The sequence below is a fragment of the Zonotrichia leucophrys genome, chromosome 1A, assembly GCF_028769735.1.
Source record: "Zonotrichia leucophrys gambelii isolate GWCS_2022_RI chromosome 1A, RI_Zleu_2.0, whole genome shotgun sequence".
NCBI lineage: Eukaryota > Metazoa > Chordata > Aves > Passeriformes > Passerellidae > Zonotrichia > Zonotrichia leucophrys.
This window is the reverse complement of record NC_088170.1, coordinates 17,318,322-17,337,685: the sequence shown is the minus strand read 5'-3', so window position 1 is coordinate 17,337,685 and position 19,364 is coordinate 17,318,322. Positions and strand designations below refer to the sequence as shown.

At 42.2% G+C, this 19,364-nt stretch overlaps 1 protein-coding gene across 10 annotated transcripts in view; it reads right to left on the bottom strand.

Annotated features, from left to right (window-relative positions):
* The window catches only part of KCNA5 (potassium voltage-gated channel subfamily A member 5), a 168,310-nt gene that overhangs the window by 124,060 nt on the left and 24,886 nt on the right, over positions 1–19,364 (bottom strand). For 8 of the 10 annotated variants that reach the window (XM_064701775.1, XM_064701776.1, XM_064701779.1 and 5 more), the window contains one exon: positions 17,783–18,428. The exons of the other annotated variants lie outside the window; for them this stretch is intronic. The gene's annotated coding sequence lies outside the window, so the exon portion shown is untranslated. Of the gene's footprint in view, positions 1–17,782; positions 18,429–19,364 lie in introns of those variants that run through there. 10 annotated transcript variants of the gene reach the window in all.

Sequence of the window (19,364 nt, the reverse complement as noted above, 5' to 3'; positions counted from 1 at the left end):
CAGGCAACAGAATCCAGCATTTCTGTGCTTTAACAGCATTTTATTTCACTGATAACATTTTGAAAATCATTCAGTAATTCTACACTACATGATATCCAGGAGGCAGGAGGTTATTTGCAATAGAGCACATTACACTGAAAGACTGTGTCAGGTGCATGAAGGAAATCTCCTCACCCTTATCCCTGGGCTAATGAGAAGGTCCCTGAGCAGGGGAGTGCTATCCCTGTAGGAAACTACACCCTCTTGACCTTAAAACATTTTGGCCTCATAGCCCCGCTGTCTTCCTTAGGGCCTGCTCCACACCAAGCTGCTTCCAGATGCTGTGAATTACTGAACCCTAATGAGAATTAGGCTTTCAGTCTTGTTCTTATCTGAATGCACACCTTAAAGTGTGAAATTAATGTCTGGTTTTGTCTCATGTGTTGTGATGCAGTCTTTCTGCCACAGCCACCTTCAGGACATGAATTACTCACTAGAAATAATAAGAGACTGTTACTCAATAAAAACTTGTCAGGATTCCATTCAGAGGCTGACATTAGCTTTCATCTTACAAATAATACATATTCAAATTCATTTGCTAACCTGTTATTCGGCAAAGGAACCACAGGTCACATTAAAGTTAATTTATGAAATCACTTAAGTGAAACTCTACACCTGCCTTTACCTTTCACTTCTGCAGAACATTAGCAGGTTGTATTACATATCATTGCAAATGTTTTTCATTAGAACCAGCAACAAAGGTGTCTAAAGTGAAGCATAACAGCTGGATTTAAGAAAAGTAAGTCTTGGTCAACTTAATTGCAAAGGCCTTTGAAACTGGGCTTTGCCATCTCGGTGCTAATTCTCGAGTCATGGTGTGTGCATTTGCATGGTGTGTGCATTTGCATGTTAGAACCCTGCTTGGAAGGCATTGGAATGCCTCATCGTATCAAATATTGAAGAAACATGATCAGCTTGTGCTGCAGCATGGCCGGACCACTGAACTAACCAATTCCTCCTGTCACCTGTTAGTATTAAAATCAGGAGGCTGAAAATGTGGAAGTGTTTCTCTAAAATAATAACCACAACTTTCCTGAAGTTCACATGATCATGGTCAACATGTAAGGAAATATGAACAGGCTCCTGTGACCATAGAGACTTGCATATTCTCATTATTCCTGCACACGTAGTGAAAAATCAGAAACATCCTCAGAAAAAAAGGCTGTCAAAATACAGCAGTAAATTTGCTCTGATTTTCCTCAGCATAGCTTTCATATTTCCATTAAGTGGGTAGACAAGCAAGAACTGACAGTTTGCAAGTATTTGTAACTTCCCCTTCTGTTTCTACATTTGCTGAGGGAAATTTGTCACTTTCCCCCTTTTAAGATTTTTACCTCCAGCTTTGGCAAGCTTCAAGTATAGAAAGAGGGTTTTTTTCCCCCTTCATTCAAGGGAGTTCCAGATATTTATGGGCTTTCATGCTTCTCCTAGCGTGGTAGACAGTTACTACTCATGAAAGAGGTTAGGATCATTCTATGTTATTAGATATGGCATATTTATCAGCAAAGTTACCTGCACACTCTTCTTCTTGCTGATGTCCAACCTGAACCTCTCCAGGCACAGCTCTCATCTTGTCCCTTGTTCCCTGGCAGCAGAGCCTGATCCCCCCCCAGCTGTCCCCTCCTGTCAGGGAGTTGTGCAGAGCCAGAAGGGCCCCCTGAGCCTCCTTTTCTCCAGGCTGAGCCCCCCCAGCTCCCTCAGCCCCTCCTGGTGCTCCAGCCCCTTCCCCAGCTCCGTTCCCTTCTCTGGACACGCTCCAGCCCCTCCATGTCCATTTCTTGTCCTGAGGTTCCCAGAAGTGCCCCAGGATCTGAGGTGCGGCCCCAGCAGTGCCAGCCCAGGGGACAGTCACTGCCCTGGCCCTGCTGCCACACCATGGCTGGCACAGCCCAGGTGTCATTGGCCTCCTGCCCCTCTGGGCACACCTGGCTCCTGTCCAGCCGCTGTCCCCAGCACCCCCAGGGCCTTTCCCATCTTTCCAGCCCCTCTGCCCCAGCCTGGAGCTGCAGGGGGTTGGTGTGACCCAAGGCAGGACTGGGCCCTTGGCCTTGTGGAATCTCAGAGCACTGGCCTGGGCCCATGGATCCAGCCTGCAAATCTCAAAATAAATTTACACCTGATGATGACATTGCTGGTAGTGACCAAATGCCCATCATGCTGAGCCTTTCAGTAGCAGAAACATCATTACGAACCTGTCTCATATTTGAAATATCTCTGAGTTACCTTTTGGCCTCCAAACTGTCACTCGATCTCCCATTGCACAATAACATGAAATGATCTGTGATACTTTGTGCTGCCTCACCCTAAAGAATTCTGAGGACCAATACATGACTGAGAAAGGCTCATGTGTCCTCTCAGATCCACTGCCACAGGTTCAGTGTCTCCATCTACACTGCTCATTAATTCTGAACAGAGAACTGAAAAAAATTGGAAGGTAGAATTCCTCCTTTGGTGCCTTCTCAGCAAGTACAGACTGCTTGCTTTTCACAAGGCAAATACAACCCCGAGGTTCCCTAATTTCTGGCCAGTTTTCTATTTCTTGATCCAAAGCTGAATTTACTCTCCAATTTTAAACGATTGCCAAGTCTGGAATGGGCTGTCCAGCGTGTGGTCAAGTCCCCATCCCTGGAGGTGTTCAAGAAACAACTGGATGTGGCACTCTACAACTGGATGTGGCACTCTGTGCTCTGGTTTAGTTGACAAGGTCAGAAGTTGGCCGTGATATCTTGGTGGTCTTTTCCAACCTTAATGGTTCCATGATTCTGTGGTTCTGTGGAGGGGACCTTAAGGACAGTTCTTTAAAGAAGTCACGTATCAAAATGCCAAACCAAACCAACCACAACGAAATTACCAACCAAAACCCCGCCACTAACCCAAAACTCAGGAAACAGAGGAAAGTCTCACTCAGAAAGTCTCCCTATAGGGTCACTGGAAGTCTGATACTGTACTTGTACATTATTAGATTAAACATTAAGCCATAATAAATATATTAGACACAAAGTAATCCATAATTGACTGATTTCTTCAGATACACATTTTCTTGGAAATTTTCTCCAAAATTTCTTTAGATACACATTTCATTCTGAAAGTCTTTCCTCTCAAGTGCACAAAAGAAGAAGAATGAGACCAAATCCCAGATGAAAATCTGTCTTCCTCACCCTAAAGTGAAGAACACTTTGGTAGTGAACCACATAGAACTTGCAGCAGAGACAGCATTGCTTTGTCACAGTGCAACCCAGATGAAATTGGGAAGAGAGAAGATGGCTACAAAGAGGTTGTGCAATAGAGAACTGTTAAAACAACCTGTTAATATTCTGGAAAAGCAATAGGCAATGTGCCTGCGAACTACTTACCCACAAAAAGAGATACAATTTTAAGTGAATCTACTTGAAGTGATTTTTGTTGAATATTCTCTCCCAGGAGAAGAATTCACCCCGCCTCAACTCCACTTCCCAGACCTTAATTTTCTGAAACATACAGGAAGATTAGTGCATAAAGGAGAGACCATCTGTTTCCTTTCATCACTAAACTAAAGATGGTTTCCTCTGTGCAGAAGATTGCAACCCTTAAGATGTTGAGACTGAAAAGCATTTGTATTTAAATGCAAGCAAGGCAGGAATCCAACAGGTCATTATTTCCTTTTAAAATGAGGGAGGGAAGTTGCATCATCAATCCTTACCTCACATTATTTCAGTCTTATCTCTTTTCTGGCTTTAACAGGCAACCTCAGGCACATGGCCAGCAGTATTCAGTTTCAACTAGGATTTTGTTTTGTTTTCCTCCTGGAATACCTGGGTGACTCCTGATATCGAGACACATTTTAATAGACACACATGGGAACCACTGGAAAAATCCTGTTGGAAGCAAATGTGTGTTTGGCACATACTATTAACACTATTTTATATGGTTGCAGATGATGAGCTCTTTCCTTTCCATGGGATTGGCATTGTTAGAATAGATAAATAACACAAACTCAGGAGCTAGTCTCCTTGAGACTTGATGTTCTCAATTCTCACACTACTTAATTTCATCTACAAGAAAAAATGGGGTTTTGCTTCCTTGGATTGATCCATTTTTATGGCCAACATGTTTTGTAGAGATGGGAAAGGCTTTTAAACATGGGCAAGAAGAAGCTGGAGCTGTCCCTCTCATGGATTGATTTCTGCAGCTGGGGAATTGAAGGTGCTCAATGCCTAAAGTGTATGATTGAACCCATGTATCCAAGGTCCATTGGAATTTATGATGTCACTATCTGGAATTCACTGCTTCAGCCCAGAAAATAATATTTCCCTTCTTATCCATAGCTATCATAGAACCACCAAAACGGTTTTACACATTGAAACATTGAAAATTTGAAAAGCTATACCTGAGGCCTACATGTGATATAATTTTATCTTCAAAATCCATCCAAATCGGGCAGGAGGGAATGATATGACTCCACATGGGCCAAAAAGGTCTGCTTACAGTTTTTTAGATTAGCTTAAAAAGGTCTGCTTACAGTTTTTTAAATTAGCTTACAGATTGCAAGCTAAAGTCTCAAAGGAAAACAAGCAGAACCATCTTACATTCCAGCTATTGCTACTGGGTACCCATTTTACAAAGTGAATTTTGCAACTATTTATAACAAAAAAAGCCTCAAAAATACCCCCAAAACACCAGACTATTAGAAAGATATCAGCCCAGCTGTATGCTTAGCCTGATTGCAGGTTCCTTTCTTTACACTCAGCTGGACACTCTGAGAATGATGAGAACCTCTGTGATTACAGCTCTCCCATGTGTTTTCCACCTATTTCACTGAGGAATAAAAACACTACAAATGAGTCATTCCAGATTTCCTATCGTGATGTTATCTGACTATCATGCCTCTTCCTAATAATTATTGTTGCATCCTGTACCCATGCAGATCTTCCTTTCAGTGGCATCCCTGAAGTCTCAGAGAGCAGAGGACAATGTCCCTCATCCTCTTCTTTTTGTCTGCCTTCCTCCTTCCCAAGTTTGTATTCCCAAGTTTGCACCCTTGCTATTTATCTCGTGTACCCATTAGGGTCTGCATTCCCTCCTTCCACTTTCAAATTAATAATATTTTAACTATTTATCTCCCAGGATTATACAGAACCTTCCTTCTCCAGCCCACAGCTGTCCTCATGGTGGGGATTTCACCCTCACAGAGGAAACCAAATAAAAAAGGAGTGTTGCCTTTGCCAAGAGCCACTTCTGCAGGGACCATTTGGAGGGCCTCGCTATCCCACAGAACTTAAATTGAAAGCTCATTGGAACATTTCAGCAGCTCATGATTTTACTTGAAAGAGAAGGAAAAAAAAACCAACAACCCAGAGCTGTTGAGAGAAGTTTCCCAAGTGAAACTTGAGTCTCAGAAGGCAAGGAAAGGAGGTTCTTTTTTAAAACATAAACTGCTATAAACTATAGCACTATAAACTGCTGCTCTGGAATCGGGATAAATTTAGTATGGATTCATCACTGAGAAGTAACTTCTTCTGGTATGTGAGTTATCTGTGATCTTCTGAAGCTGTCTTCACTGGACTCTACAGAGGAATAAACAGGCTGGCAAATCTCACTGTGTACATGCTCTTGCATGGGAAAATCCAATTTAATCCCTGGAATTTCAGCTTTCCCTGTTCTGTTCTTAGCCAGGCAGCTGCTTTTAGGAAAATCTTTTATCTTCAGCAAGACAAGGAGCAAACAGTATGCACTGCATGTGATTAGAAGCAAAATTTCTACTGCAAACACAACTGCTTTGAGCTGTTTCAAACACCTGATTTATGCTAAAGAGCGTTGTGGGAGCAAAGGACAGTGGACAAGACAAAAAGGAATCAGAAATTTGAGGGCTAATTAGAGATCTAATAATAACTTTTTTTTTTTTTATCACAAATTCTTATAAAGTTATTTTGTGGTTTTCAAGTTTGAAGACCCCATACAGGACAAAATATCTCCTTTGGGAGATCAACTCAGTGAGTCAAGAGCTTTACATTTGCAATATTTGTTTTCCATCTTTCAGTGCTCTGCTGGCTGTCATAGCAATGCACATTTCATGGAGCATGAAGAGAATCACTGGAGAGAAAGGGGAGAGAGCCACTGAGGTCACTGATGTGAGGGCAGATTTTGGGGTTGTCAGGTCAAGTTTTTATCATGTGGTGAGTGGTGCAATCTCTTTGGCCTGGAATCTTCTACCACTCACCTAATGTGAACTGAGTGGATTTATCTGTAGAACAGCACTCAAACTTATCTAAGTGTGACAAATGAAGAAAAAAGTCCTTACTTTGCACTTTGACTGAGTGCAAGTTTGTGGTCTTTCACACTCATCTTGCATTTGCTTATCATCAGATAAATGTTAGGGTGGAGAACAATCTAAATTTAAATCCTGTGTGGGGAAAAAAAAAAGGACTATTGGGCCACCTTAAGCACCAGACATTAGTAGGGAACCAGGATCATTCAATCTAACTTTTACAGCCAGAGATGGAAAGAATAATTTCCTAAACTTCTGAGCAAGTAAGAAGAACAATCCACAGAGACAGAGGCACTTCATGGCATACAATAATCTGGCAAAGTACCCAATCAGATTAAAAAAAAAAAAATTCTTATATTTTAAGAAGAAAGGATAAGTAACTACAACCAAGAGAAAAAAATCCCATATTTTGAAGGCCATTAGGAAGGGTGAGGGCAAAATATCTTACCAAATTTACCAAAGTTCAGAGACTAGGTTTTTGGGAAAGTTGGAGGTTTGGAGGATGATGGGGCCTTTGTAAAAAATGTTCACTGTAAGAGCTCTGCCCTGGTGCCACACTGTTTTAACCTTAAACTACCTAAAGGAATGAGATGCAATCATACAATTTTATCTTAATTTATCTATAGCAAAGGCATTTCTGTGCTTCATTTTGTGACTAAGATAAATCCTCTGAGTTGTTGCAACTCCAAATAAAATGAGATCCAAACTGGATCAATGCTACTGAAAGAAAATTGTATTATTTCCCTGAGTTATGTTCTGTGGAATCTGAGATATCAAAATAAAATTTCAAGTACTGATAAAAACCTTAATCTCCGTTAAGCTTTTCTGGCAACAGAGAAACAAACACAAGGCCTGTTGCACCAGGCTGAAGCACAACAGAGTTGCTACCTCAGTAGGGCTGGTATTTTAAAAATCCTATTCATTATTCTTAAGTCTCTTAAGCATCAGTTGCTCCATACTTTTATTCCTTGTATGATTAAATGACAAACACACTTTGAGATATGGGCTCTAATTTCAGGTATGTGAAAAACAACTGCTCACTTTGAAAATTTAAAAAGGTTTATCAAACCTTAACAAAAATAGAACAAAAGGACTATATAACAAAAAATTTGCAGTGTGGGGAACTGGCCTCTGTTGGGGAGGATGGAACAGGAAAGCCTTATAAATATGATTGCCTAGCAAAAGATTTCGAGAATATAGAAACTATAAGTGAGATTGAAATGAAAGCAAGTTTTGAGACCCCTTAGTTACTGAACAACTAGAAAACAATAGTGTGGCCAGCCGAAAGTAATCCCCTCTTGATGAAACAATATCCTCTGCAAGCAAGCAAGTTCAAGGATCAGAGCAGACCCTGCAGCTTGGCAGAAAGGGTCCAAAGAGTAAGATTTAGAGTTTAAAATGTAAAACAGTATGGTAATGTAGTGATTCTTATAAGTTGTATAGAAATGTTATAGGATATGCATGTATATTAGTTAGTGAGAATCTGAATATTCAACACTGAAGATGATTTATTGTATTGTAACGGGAACTTCGCTCTCTTCCGCTTCTCTCTCTCTCTTTTCTTTCCTTGCTCTTCCACTGCCCTTCCTCCACTCTTCCTCTTCTCTTTTCGCGCTCACCTCTGCACTTCTTCACCCCCTTTTTTCTACATGCTCTCCACTCTTAAACCTTTAATTCTCTTACACTTTAAGCCTCTCCTCTCTGAACCCTGCTCCGAGCTGCAGCTGGCAGCTCGCAACAAAGCCCTTCACTCACACCCTTTGTAATAAACCGATAGTTCCACAACTTGGCTGCAGAGATCTCTCGTCCCGTCCGTCCCGACCGTGGGTGACCCCCGACTCTCCTACAGACTCTCTCGTCCCGTCCGTCCCGACCGTGGGTGACCCCCGACTCTCCTACAGACTGTCTTACAAACTGTCCTACAGGCCTTATGGCCGGTTATCTTCAAGATGGATGCTCAGTCTTTTATACCCCTGGGGGTTGCATCAGCCAGCTCTGGCCCCTCCCAAAGTCAGTCAGTAGCTCTTCTGTGCCATTTATCAGTGGAAACTGCTTTCTTGTAACTGGATTGGAGGTCAGGTGTTGCCATGCTGCCCCCCTAAGCACCAAGCTTTTCCATTCCCAGCTGCTCCATGCCAGGGATACCTGTGCAGCCTTCTTAGCCTTCTGCCCTAGACAGCCCAGCTTTTGTCTGATGGCAGAACACAGGGGGAGAAAAGGGAACCATGGGGAGAACAGAGGGCATCTAAACTACAATAACATAACTATACATCACTAAAGCTTTTCTTAATAGTCACACAATAGTTCTCCCTTAATTGCAAGAGCAAATTAATTATTTATTATATAAATAAATATATTATCTCATTATCCAACTATAACAGGTATATCTGGAAGGAAGATTGTCATTTCAAGAATGGGGATTAGAAATATAAAACTACCCTCCTCACAGATTATTCTTCATATTTTCACATCACTCTTTCAGCACAGAGTTGTGTTTAGTGCAGGAGCTGTTATTCCACAGCTTCTGATGGATTGCTAGAGGTGTTTTGGGAGTACAAGGACAAACTCACAAACAGGCTGATGGGAATCCTGGATGGCAGCCACAGAAAGATGACCACATACATCAGACCAGATCATCCTCCACAGTCAGATAAATTCACACTTTATTTATTGTCAGTTTCTATCTTGATCACCTATGTGGTTTTCTCAGCCTTTACTCCCTGGAAATGGGAAGTGTCTAATGGATTTTGAGTAAAAATGGAGTTAGTGGATAAAATTATAAGAATGTTCTGCTGGATAACATGGTTTAGGTGACAGGAAACATCTCATCCAGAGCAATAAAGATTTGTTTCACCTTCTTGTCTGTTTTCTATGATACTTTCTACAAATAATATTATTCAGAGATAACTATAATTTCCGATCTATTCTATTCATGGCACTCTGTGCCATTTCAGCTAGGACAAAAATTGCTGGTTTAAAAAACATTTCATTTTGAGCTTTTGAAATTTTCAGTTATTTCCATTAAGTACTTTTAATTCTAAATTTTGGACAAAATGTAAGGGGGAAAATAGAAAAAAGATAACTAGAAAAAACAGAAATTCTTCCTTCAACACTTAAAAAAATGTTTTAAGTGTTGGAACAAGTGACAATCTATAAACTGCTCTTATGCATCAAGCTACATCAAGAGAAAGCCAGAAGTATTTCTGAAAACAGTTTGTGTTTTATGTCCCACACACTTTGGTGTGCTTCACAATCATAACTTTATGTTGGAACAGAGCTGAGGTCTTTATATTATTTCTAACTCTTTTAAAAAGTGGTTACACTGCTAATGTGGCCCTTGAGTGAGTTGATTTATTGACATTTCTTTCAGAAATGTCACAAAAACTGCTCTCGTGCCATGGCTACCTGAGACAAAAGAGGGATGGAAATTTCCTGCACATCCTGCAGGTTTTTCACTGGCTATATTACCATCAGAATCCCGTTTAGAGATATCACTTTAGTCAGGCCCTTTACTGAAAGGGAAAGCCTGATGAAATCACTTCACCCCATGAAAGGAAGATAACGCTGTGCTGGCATCAGCCTGTTAAAATTCACTGGGATCAGTGGCCATGGAATCAATTGGTCACAGAATCCTAGTCGGTGCAGATTTTCCTTCTTTCCCCTTCTCTTATGTGCAGTTGTTCTGTGAATAACAGAGACACATTTCCAGCACAAAGCAGATAGGATAACGGTGAAGGAGCAGAACTGGGGGTGATTTTCACTTCATCCCATCCTCATATCTTGGGAGGTTCAAGCTGGTCACTAAGGGCTGTTCTCACTTGCTGGACTTGAGTACTCTCTTTGGGAGATTCATTTCACTGAATTTTTGGAGCTTCAGGGTTTGTTATTTTTCCTAAGTCATTCCCTATTACTTTCTTCCCTCCTGTACAACCTTCTTTCCCCAAGCCTTTCATACCTTCCTTATAAGGCTGCTAGCAGCCTGTTCCTTTAGGAATTTGGTACATTTTTTGGCTAAGATGGATCTTTGGGGCTCACTTGTACACAGAGGAAGGGAGGTTGTGTAGCCTGGAAACAACTTCCATTTAATCAAAGCACCTTCCTCAGAACGGACTCCCTGTGTCCAAGGGGAGAATAAGAGAATAATCTTACCTCATTTTCACATGATTCACCTGCTTATCAGCAATTCCATCTTCTTGGCCTAGAGCCATGGCAAAAGAATTCATTATTTTTCCATGTCCCATCCATTCTTTTATAGTGTTTCTGCTTTTCCTTGGACTATATCTCTCCAGAGAATGATTTCCCCTCATGCCTATCCTCAAACTATGGGTACCATAAAAAAGATGAACATTCTTTCACCACACAACCACTTGTAAAGACCCTTCTAGGCCTGAGTTTCCTTTTTTTTTTTTTTTTTTTTTGAGGGTGAGTCAGGAGATACTTAGCTAGATTTTATTCTTAGAACCTTCTTATATCGTGAATAAAGTCAGTGGTGAGAAGAAATTTTTATTCAGATTCATATCAGTGCAAACACAGAGAATAGCAAAGCTTACCATGAAGTTCTGAAGTGTTCATCTCAGAGAAGGGAAGTTTTACCAGCAATTCATATGGACAGAGCCAGGGAAGTCAGAGTGTTAGCTGTCACATTTACTCAGCTGCACTAGTCTGGATGGTCAGTTTTAAAAATTGCCATTAACTGTTGCCTGTCCCTTTCTTTTTCCCACCAGCTCTTGCTCATATTCCTCACAGAAAACCTATTAGATGATCAAAGGTAAGTGCTAAAAGCTGCCTTTCTGCACTGCATTCTGGTGTAGCAAATGCTTTAAACACACCTTATTAAGGAAAAGAAAAAAAAAATTATGTTAGAGTTTTTTCTTCCAGAATCTCAAACCTTGCCTAGCAAAACACCAATTTAAGTGAAGAAAAGTTGGGACAGTGTTATGGTTTGACACTGGCACATTGCCAGTGCCTCTGTGAGAATACCTTCTCCTTGGTGTCTGCTGTGAGATGTGACTCGGAATAAGCAAAGCAGGCTCCTACTTAGAGAATAAAGAAAACTTTATTAACTAAACTACAAGAAAATAACTAAACTACAAGGAAAGAAAAAAAAAACCACACAAGGAAAATGAAAACCTTACAAAAGCATTTTCCTCCTCTCCCCACCAAATTCCAATACAATACATCTCTTAAATCACTAACTCTTGGTCTGGCACCACTCTTTAGAATACTTAATCTTCAGTTTATTAAGAGGAGGAGTCTTTCTTTGTGCTATGGGCTTCTTGTCACATACGGCACTGCCTGGAGATCATTTGCCATCGTGACATCTTCTTTCCATGCCCAGTGCTCTCACCACTGCGCATGGATCAGAGCTGCTTCTAGGGCTTCTTCTTTTAAGGATGCCTTGTCTCACTCCAAAAAACAGGCACAGTCTCAACTTTGGGACATCTGTCCCCCCCATATTTTTTTCACCCCCTGGGGCCAAGGGGTACCTACACTGAGCCTTCCTGGCTCTGGAGCATTGCTCTCCCTGCACGCAGTCTCTGTATCACAAGGAAACATGGTTCTGTCTATAGCTATACAAAAAAAAGTCTAGCAAAATATGCTACTCCATCTTCTCCATTTTTCTAACATCTCTCTCTCGCCTAGACCTTCATCACTTGCTCATTTCTTTCTTCATCTTCTACTTTTATTTCTCTTTTAATGTTCTGTAAAGTTTTCATTGTCTACAAAGGGTCAAAAATCTCCTTCAAACGGCTGGACTCCTCACTGCCCCCCTTCGATGCAGGCCAAGCCATGCCGGCAGCACACAATACCAGGTTTCACAGTAACAGTCCCCAGCACGGCTCTCTCCTCTCTCCTCTCTCTCTCTCCAAGGAGGCCCGGGGGGGAGAATGGGCTGCCCGGTGCCCACCGGTACTTCTCTCTTCCACCCTTGGGCCCCTCAGGTCAGGCCCACCTCTCTCGGGCCGGTGGCTTTCCCCTTCCCCGCCCGGCCAGCAGCTAGGCGGGGGGAGGAATCGAACTCTCTCCCGCCAGAAATCCAAAGAGAACCTTCCAAGAAAGCAGCTCCGCTTTTAACCCCTGTGTGTTCTCAGAAGCATGTCTAAATCTCAGTAACCAAACCAAGTGCCAATATTAAAATCTGAACACTTATTGGTGACCACAGCATATTTCAGAAAACCGACTTCCTGTCAATGTCAAACCACCACAGACAGCTATGGACTCTTGGACTCATTCTATTCATAGTTATTTGTACTTAGAAGCTTTTCAGTATGGGCTTTATTTGTGGCAATTTCCCAATGAGGCTGACAAGGGAGTGCCAGTTTGGCAAAAGAGGGTAAAAAAAGCTACTGAGGAAACCATGTCCCTCACATTTAAAGATCTGTACTCTTCCTACTATGTCTAACAAATATGTGCTGGGAGCAGCCTGGTTTTTTGTCACACTAATGAAGCACAAAAAGAATGGAAGAATCAAGGAAAGTTAAAGCAACCCAGAAATTACCCTGGGTGTGATGTTGAGCCTGGGAATTCTCCACCTCTCCACCTGCATAGCCAGGCATTGCCAGTGGGGCTCAGGGATGCATGATAGAGGATGGAGAATGGCATTGGGAAGGCTCTGAAAGGAGAATTTTGATCTCTAGTCCATCATTCTCCTAGCATAAGAGCAAAGTATACCTGAGCAAAGGTAGCAATTTCTGTAACCAGACAGGAAAGGGTTTGCTCTTACACCCTATTCGCCTGTCAGCCTGAGCTGTGCAGGGTCAATGAGAGAAGGAGTTGAAAGAAACTTGCCCAGAGATGTTTCTGTGGCTGCCCCATTCCAGGAAAAGTCCAAGGCCAGGTTAGATAGGGCTCTGAGCAACCTAGTGGAAAGTGTCCCCCACGGCAGGGGGTTGGAACTGGATGGGCTTTAAGGCTTTCAACCAAAGCCGTCCCATGATTCTGTGAAACTCATGGAATACAAGGGTATGGAATTCTAGCAATTAGGAGGTTTTGTGCAAATTCTTCACTGACAGATGGGATTTCTTTCCCCCCTCAGTCTTGTTTGTGACTCTCTGCTGAGGTGTTCACACAGGTATCTTGGCTCCACACTGTTGCAGTGAGTAGTCCTGTTTAAGTCAATCCAAGTAATTGGTTATCCTCCAGAGAGGTTTGTAACCTCCAAGCAGCTGAGGGATGATAGCTGTGCTCCATTTATAAAACGGTTCTTAGCCAACACACAGACTGCACTAAGGCTGCTGCTGCCCCTTCAGTCCCCAAAGGCTGCTCTGCTCATTCCTCACCCTCTGACACTTCTCCTTCCCTGAGCGCTAGAATCCCCGTTCAGATGTACAGGAGGATGGCCTGTGGCAGAGAAAGAAGCACTGTGCTGTGCTTCCTGAGCAAGAAGGGAAGCAGTCACACATCATTAGCTACTGAAGCACACATTTGTGCCCAGCTTCCACACTGGCATCCATCTCATCGATGGGCAGGAATGAGGCAGACCCCAGAGTGAGCAGAGGAAAATTAATTTGTGCCTTCTACCCCATCTTCTTCCCAAAAGCTGCTTTGAGCTTTGCTCTTTAATGACAGAAACTACTGGCCCTTGACTCCGCCAGGATTCGGCAAGGTTTAATAAGGTCACAGAACGGTTTGGATTGTAATGGACCTTAAAGACCACTTCATTCCATCCTCCTAGCCTGAGCAGGGACACCTTCCACCAGACCAGGTTGCTCAAGATACTTATTCCTTCCTTCCCCTGGTTGGCAGAGAGGGGATAAGGGAACACTCTCCCTAGATGACCCCTCAGCAGCAGCACTGATCCTGGCAATGCTAAAGAGACCGATTTTGGCCAGTCATGTGCAAAAAAGCTCCCACACAGCCACATTCCCCCCAACACATTAACTTAGCCTCACTCCAAACACCAGGTTCAACTCTGGCCTGAAAGGCACTTTTAAACCCAAAAGCACATGAGCACAGAACTCCTCTGCCCTGGCATTGTGTGTGAGGCAGGTTCAGGGCCTGGGTGAAAGATTTGACTACACCTGAAGTTGAAGCAGGATGCTCTCTGCAGCACTGGACCTGCTTATCTCTGCCACTACGAAAATCTGCGTGACCCTGTCTAGAATCTATTCAATATTTTCTTCCTTTGCCTTCTGCATATTACGTAAGTGGGGAGCCCCTTGGAGGCAGAAAAGAGGGGCTGTGGTGGCAGCTGCTGCTCCCTAGGAGGGAAAGAAAAGGGAGCAGTGAGTGGAAAGGGACTGTCACAACCAGAGTGGCTTTGCTGCAAGTAAAGGCTCTCCAGCTGGGTCTGCGTGGGAGGGAGCAGAGATTCTGCCAGCAAGCAGAAAGGTGGAGGATTTGTCGTGATGTGGTTATGTTGGTTTTTTTTAAACACGAGCTAGTTTTATTTTTCCTGTGGCCCCTTCCTTCTGCAGAGCTCCCGAAGTTGAGTTCACAGCTCTTGAGACAGACTGGGCAAACAGGGGTTGCATCAACAACTGAGCATTTTAAACCAAGAGCAAAGAATCCAACCAAAAGTATCCCCTCTATATCACCAACAAAACATTTTTGGTTATTATCAGATTACTCATCTTACAACAGCTCTTGTGTTGTATCCACAGAGCCAAGTGTGTGTGGGTCCATGCATGAGACACAGCAAAATGACAGCTGAGATCCTTTGAAAGTTGTCAAAATCCATCAGGATTTCAAAACGATGTTTTGGGGTGAAAGAATAATAAAAATACCCCTAACAAGTTGAACCCTTTGTGCTTCTTCCCACCGTCAGTTTGTCAGCACTCTGAACAGGGTGAGAACAGCTCTCTCAGAGCACATAATTAATATTTTCTGCCTGCATCTGCTGTACCCAGGCAAAAACTGCTTCCAGCCCTGCCCCAGCCTCACATCTCCCAGTACAGTTAATGTGCTGAGAGGCGCTGTTTTGCCCTAGTAATCTTGTTTACACGTTTCCTCTGCATTTTATTTTCTGTAATCTCATTTGCCAGCCTGAAAAACAAAACAGAATGAGCTACTAAGAACAAAAAAGAAAAGGCAAGAGGCTTGCAGGAATGCCGCTGCTCATCTCACATAGGCAGGAATGTGCTTTTCCACCACTGCCACGTGAGGAATGGCACCTCTGTGCTCGGTGTTCCTGGGTCCTGCCTGAATTCCCGAGTGGGCAGCACAAAGTGCAGGGATTTGCAGGCAGTTAATTCAGATAATTGCATTTTCCTGCTGCCCTTGGAACGGAAACACCGGAGCTCTGGGGGCAGAGGATTCCACGTGCGCTCGACTGCTGTATGTAGTGCACCAAATGCCTGCAGCTGCCCTCCCCTAGTCCCATCTGTTGGAGATTGATGTTGATTTTGCTCATCTTGCCTCCTGAAAAGCCAGCAATAATAATGAATGAACTCGGCATTCAGCAGAGTGTTGGCAGCCGAATCAGGCTGATGGCAGGCACATGCTCTGCAAGGTTCTTTTGCTGCAAACATGCTCACAAGGGGATGGGACTGAATCCTGGGATTAAGAATCCGGTCCTAGACAGGTTTTTGCACCACCTTCACCTTGGTGGATTTCAGTCCATCACTCTTCTTATCATTAGGTGGCTTCTGTTGTGTTTACCTTGGATCTTTTTTCTTGTAAATACAGGCACAAAGCTCAAGCAAAGAGCTAGGTGCTGGTTAAGGACAGTCAACTTCTAAGCAAAATCTCCTTTTCAGGTTGAAGATATTTTCATCTAAATTTAATCTTTTATTGCAAATTAAAAGCTGATAAATGGAATAAAAATTATTTGATTATCCTAGTCTGAAACTCAAGCTTATTAAACCATTGACTTGCTTCCTATGCTCTAATAATGACAAGGAGAAGCTGAAAAGAAATTAATGAAGATGCTTTTGGCAAAACAGCAGCAGTAGCTCACCTAAAGAAGATGCCTTATTAATAGAAACCTTAATTAGAAGCCAGCCCCAGCTGTTTGTTTACAGGAACAAATCTTGTTTCTGATTGGAGATGTCTAGATGTGTATACTATTCCCCCAGGATGTAAGAGGAATCAGGAGCTGTCATTCTTGTGGACATGAGAAAATAGAGCTCCACTCAGTTCAGTGATGGAACTGTAGGTAGGTCAGAGAAGCCACCTGTCCCCATCACCACTGTCACCACTCACAATCCTCAGGCTTCTCCCTGGAGGTCCTATTGCCCGTTCCCTGTGTTAAATAGCCCATAGCTTGAGTTGGTTCAGCCTTTGTTCTATTTAAATGGGACATTTTGCAATTTGTATTATTTAAAATCCTCAACGGAGGCTTGGCATACAGCATTAAACAGATAAGGACCAGAAATGTCCTTCTCTCTTTGCTTTGTAAACAGTATTTGATGGAGTCTTACTTGCAGCAAGGACATGTTCCCAACACACTGAAAATGACAGAAAATTTCCCACTGACTTCACTAAACCTTTGAGACCCAAAGGAATATTACAGCAATAAAAAGCCAGCATTGTACAATGGCCTCAAGTTTCTACTGGCACTGAATGTCTTTTCCAAAGAAAAAGCCAAAAAAAGCTGGATTTCCCCAAAGCAGGAGAGGCACTGAATGGTTTCATGCCCTTGCTCTGAGGGACTTTAATGCCCATGAATGCTCAGAGCACTCAGAATTTTGATAAGTTGACTCTACAATCAAAGCCTGTTTCCAGACTCAGAAATCTCATTAAAGCCTCAGTCCTGCATGCATTTGTGCATCTGTTCATGTCAGTCAAGACTATGCCTCAGCACAGAACTGAGCACCTCACTGGATCTATCCAGCAAAAGAAAATCAGGGGAGTTGCAAGGAATGGGAAGATCCGCATGACAAGGATGAAGTTCTCTAGTTAAAGGCCTAAGGCTTTCATCAGCCCACAGATCTCCTAGGTCATGGTACTCTTTTCCTGAGTAGAGAGGGTTACAAAAAAACCCAACCAAATTCCTTTAAAAAGTTTGTGATTCACAGAAACAAGCTGCATTTAAATGCAGGTAAACTCTGAGGCATTCAGTGAGCAAAACCAGAAGAGCTCTACTAATGTCAAGGAAATGAGGCTGGTTCATGCCAGCTGAGAATCTGCCTAAAGGACTCTCACAAGGCAGGGCCAGGTCCTACAGCATCCAGTTCCAAGAGCTGCACAGGGAAGTACTGTCCTCACACAAATTCCTGGTGAAATGGGTGACACTCTACTGATTCATGTAATATTAGTTCTAAATTTAGCCAGGGATGAGAACTGAAATAAAGAACATAAACCTTTATGGAGCAGGAAAATCTACCTTTCAAGTCCAAAAAGACTTATGAAGAATTATTCCTGAGCTGAGCTTACCACTTGCTGGTAATTTTTCACTGTCTCAAATCCCACATCAGAAGAATTTCAGGCTGTGACAGACACATATAGACATAGAAATAGATATAAATATAGATTAGCACATTTAAAATTATGTCATTATTATTCAGAAACTGTTATCACTGTCATGCACACAGGACATGGTTCTGAAGAATGGGGACATTATTTTATTGAGTTAGAGAGATAGGGAACAGGCATAAAGAATACAGTTAATGAACATATTTGAAATAGCAATATAAACATAAACAGAAAAATGTTCAAGTCAAAGTCACATGAAAAATTAGACTAATCTTCAGATGCATTCTAGACTTGTACGTACAGCATTTTTATGGTAAAAGCAGAAATACAAACTCCAGAGATGCAGCACATCTCAAGAATACAAAATAAATAAAGACAAGCGCCAATAAAAGAAAGAGAAGGAACACTTGAATCTTCTTCCAGAATTATGAGAAAGTTTGATATGTAAGAAGCAGGGGATAAGATGCCCAATCTACGACAAGAACTCAATTTATTTCCAAACAAAAGCTCAAATAATAAAGTCTTGTGCCTGAGAGTGAGCCCTAAAGCATTTAAACTTTTCTCACTCCTGTTGTGAAGCTGAACTATTCTTCCATGAGAGAAACCTTGGAGCAGACCAGTGTTTCAGCAATCCCAGTGAAGGAATCCAATTCTGGGGATGATGGGGACATCACAGTTATTTATCCAGAAGGAAGTTTTTCAGCAGCTTCTAACCCAAGATGACTTGAGAACAAGGAATAGGCTGGTTTGGTTTCAGACTCTGCAGCAGTGTCTTCCTAATGGTCAGTGTCTGCAGGAGGAAGGCAATCAGGACAGTGTCATGCAAAAAGCTGCATTAATTAAGGAGGAAAAACCATTAGGCTCTACAGTGGACACAAAATTATGGCTTAGAACAAAGTGGAAGATGTCCTTTCTCGTGGTGGGGGGTAGGAACTAGAGGATCTTTAAGGTCCTTTCCCACCCAGGCCATTTGATGATTCTCTGATTCTCTGAAAGATTCACCATTATTTCACTTCCCTTTCAAGAGTGTTACAATTAATTGAGTGACACTGAGCACCAGCAACAGTTTTCCTGCTGGAAGTTTCTCCTTCATCAATTTGTTTGCATAACCAAATATCCTAGAGACAAAAAAAAAAACCAGCCCTGTTTCCACTCCCACAATCCTTGCAAATTAGATTTTTATGGTAGATTTTTCCTCTCCAGAAAAATAGGTCAGTTCCCCTGAAGTAAGGCACACAATCTAAGGCCCATGTTTCTGCTTGGAATGAGCACACATGGAATGCAAGTGCCCCTTGAAGCTGGGCATCTGCACATGCCACCCTCTCCTTTAACTGGTCAAGTAACTATTTGCAGATTTCCCCCGCCTTCAGAGCTAAAGCAAGGCCTAAATACTTAAGCCTTTTTCTACTTCCAATCTCCCTCTCTGAAAATATGGACCATAAATATCCTCTCCCAGGAGATTAGTCCTGAAACCTTATTGGGCTTAAAGTTACATTTGAACAATGTCCTAATAAAACCAAATAGTAAATAAAGTGTGCTCCAAGGACATCAAATAATGATTACAATGACTTCCATTTTTGTACAACTTCCAAAATAAATCTTTCTTTCTTTATGCATTGGAAAATAAAAAAGACTTGGTATGAGGGAATAAGTTAAATAGATGGAAATATAAAAGTAAAAAATAACAGGAGATTGCTTAAGAAGAATATTTAAAACCAGAAAAGTT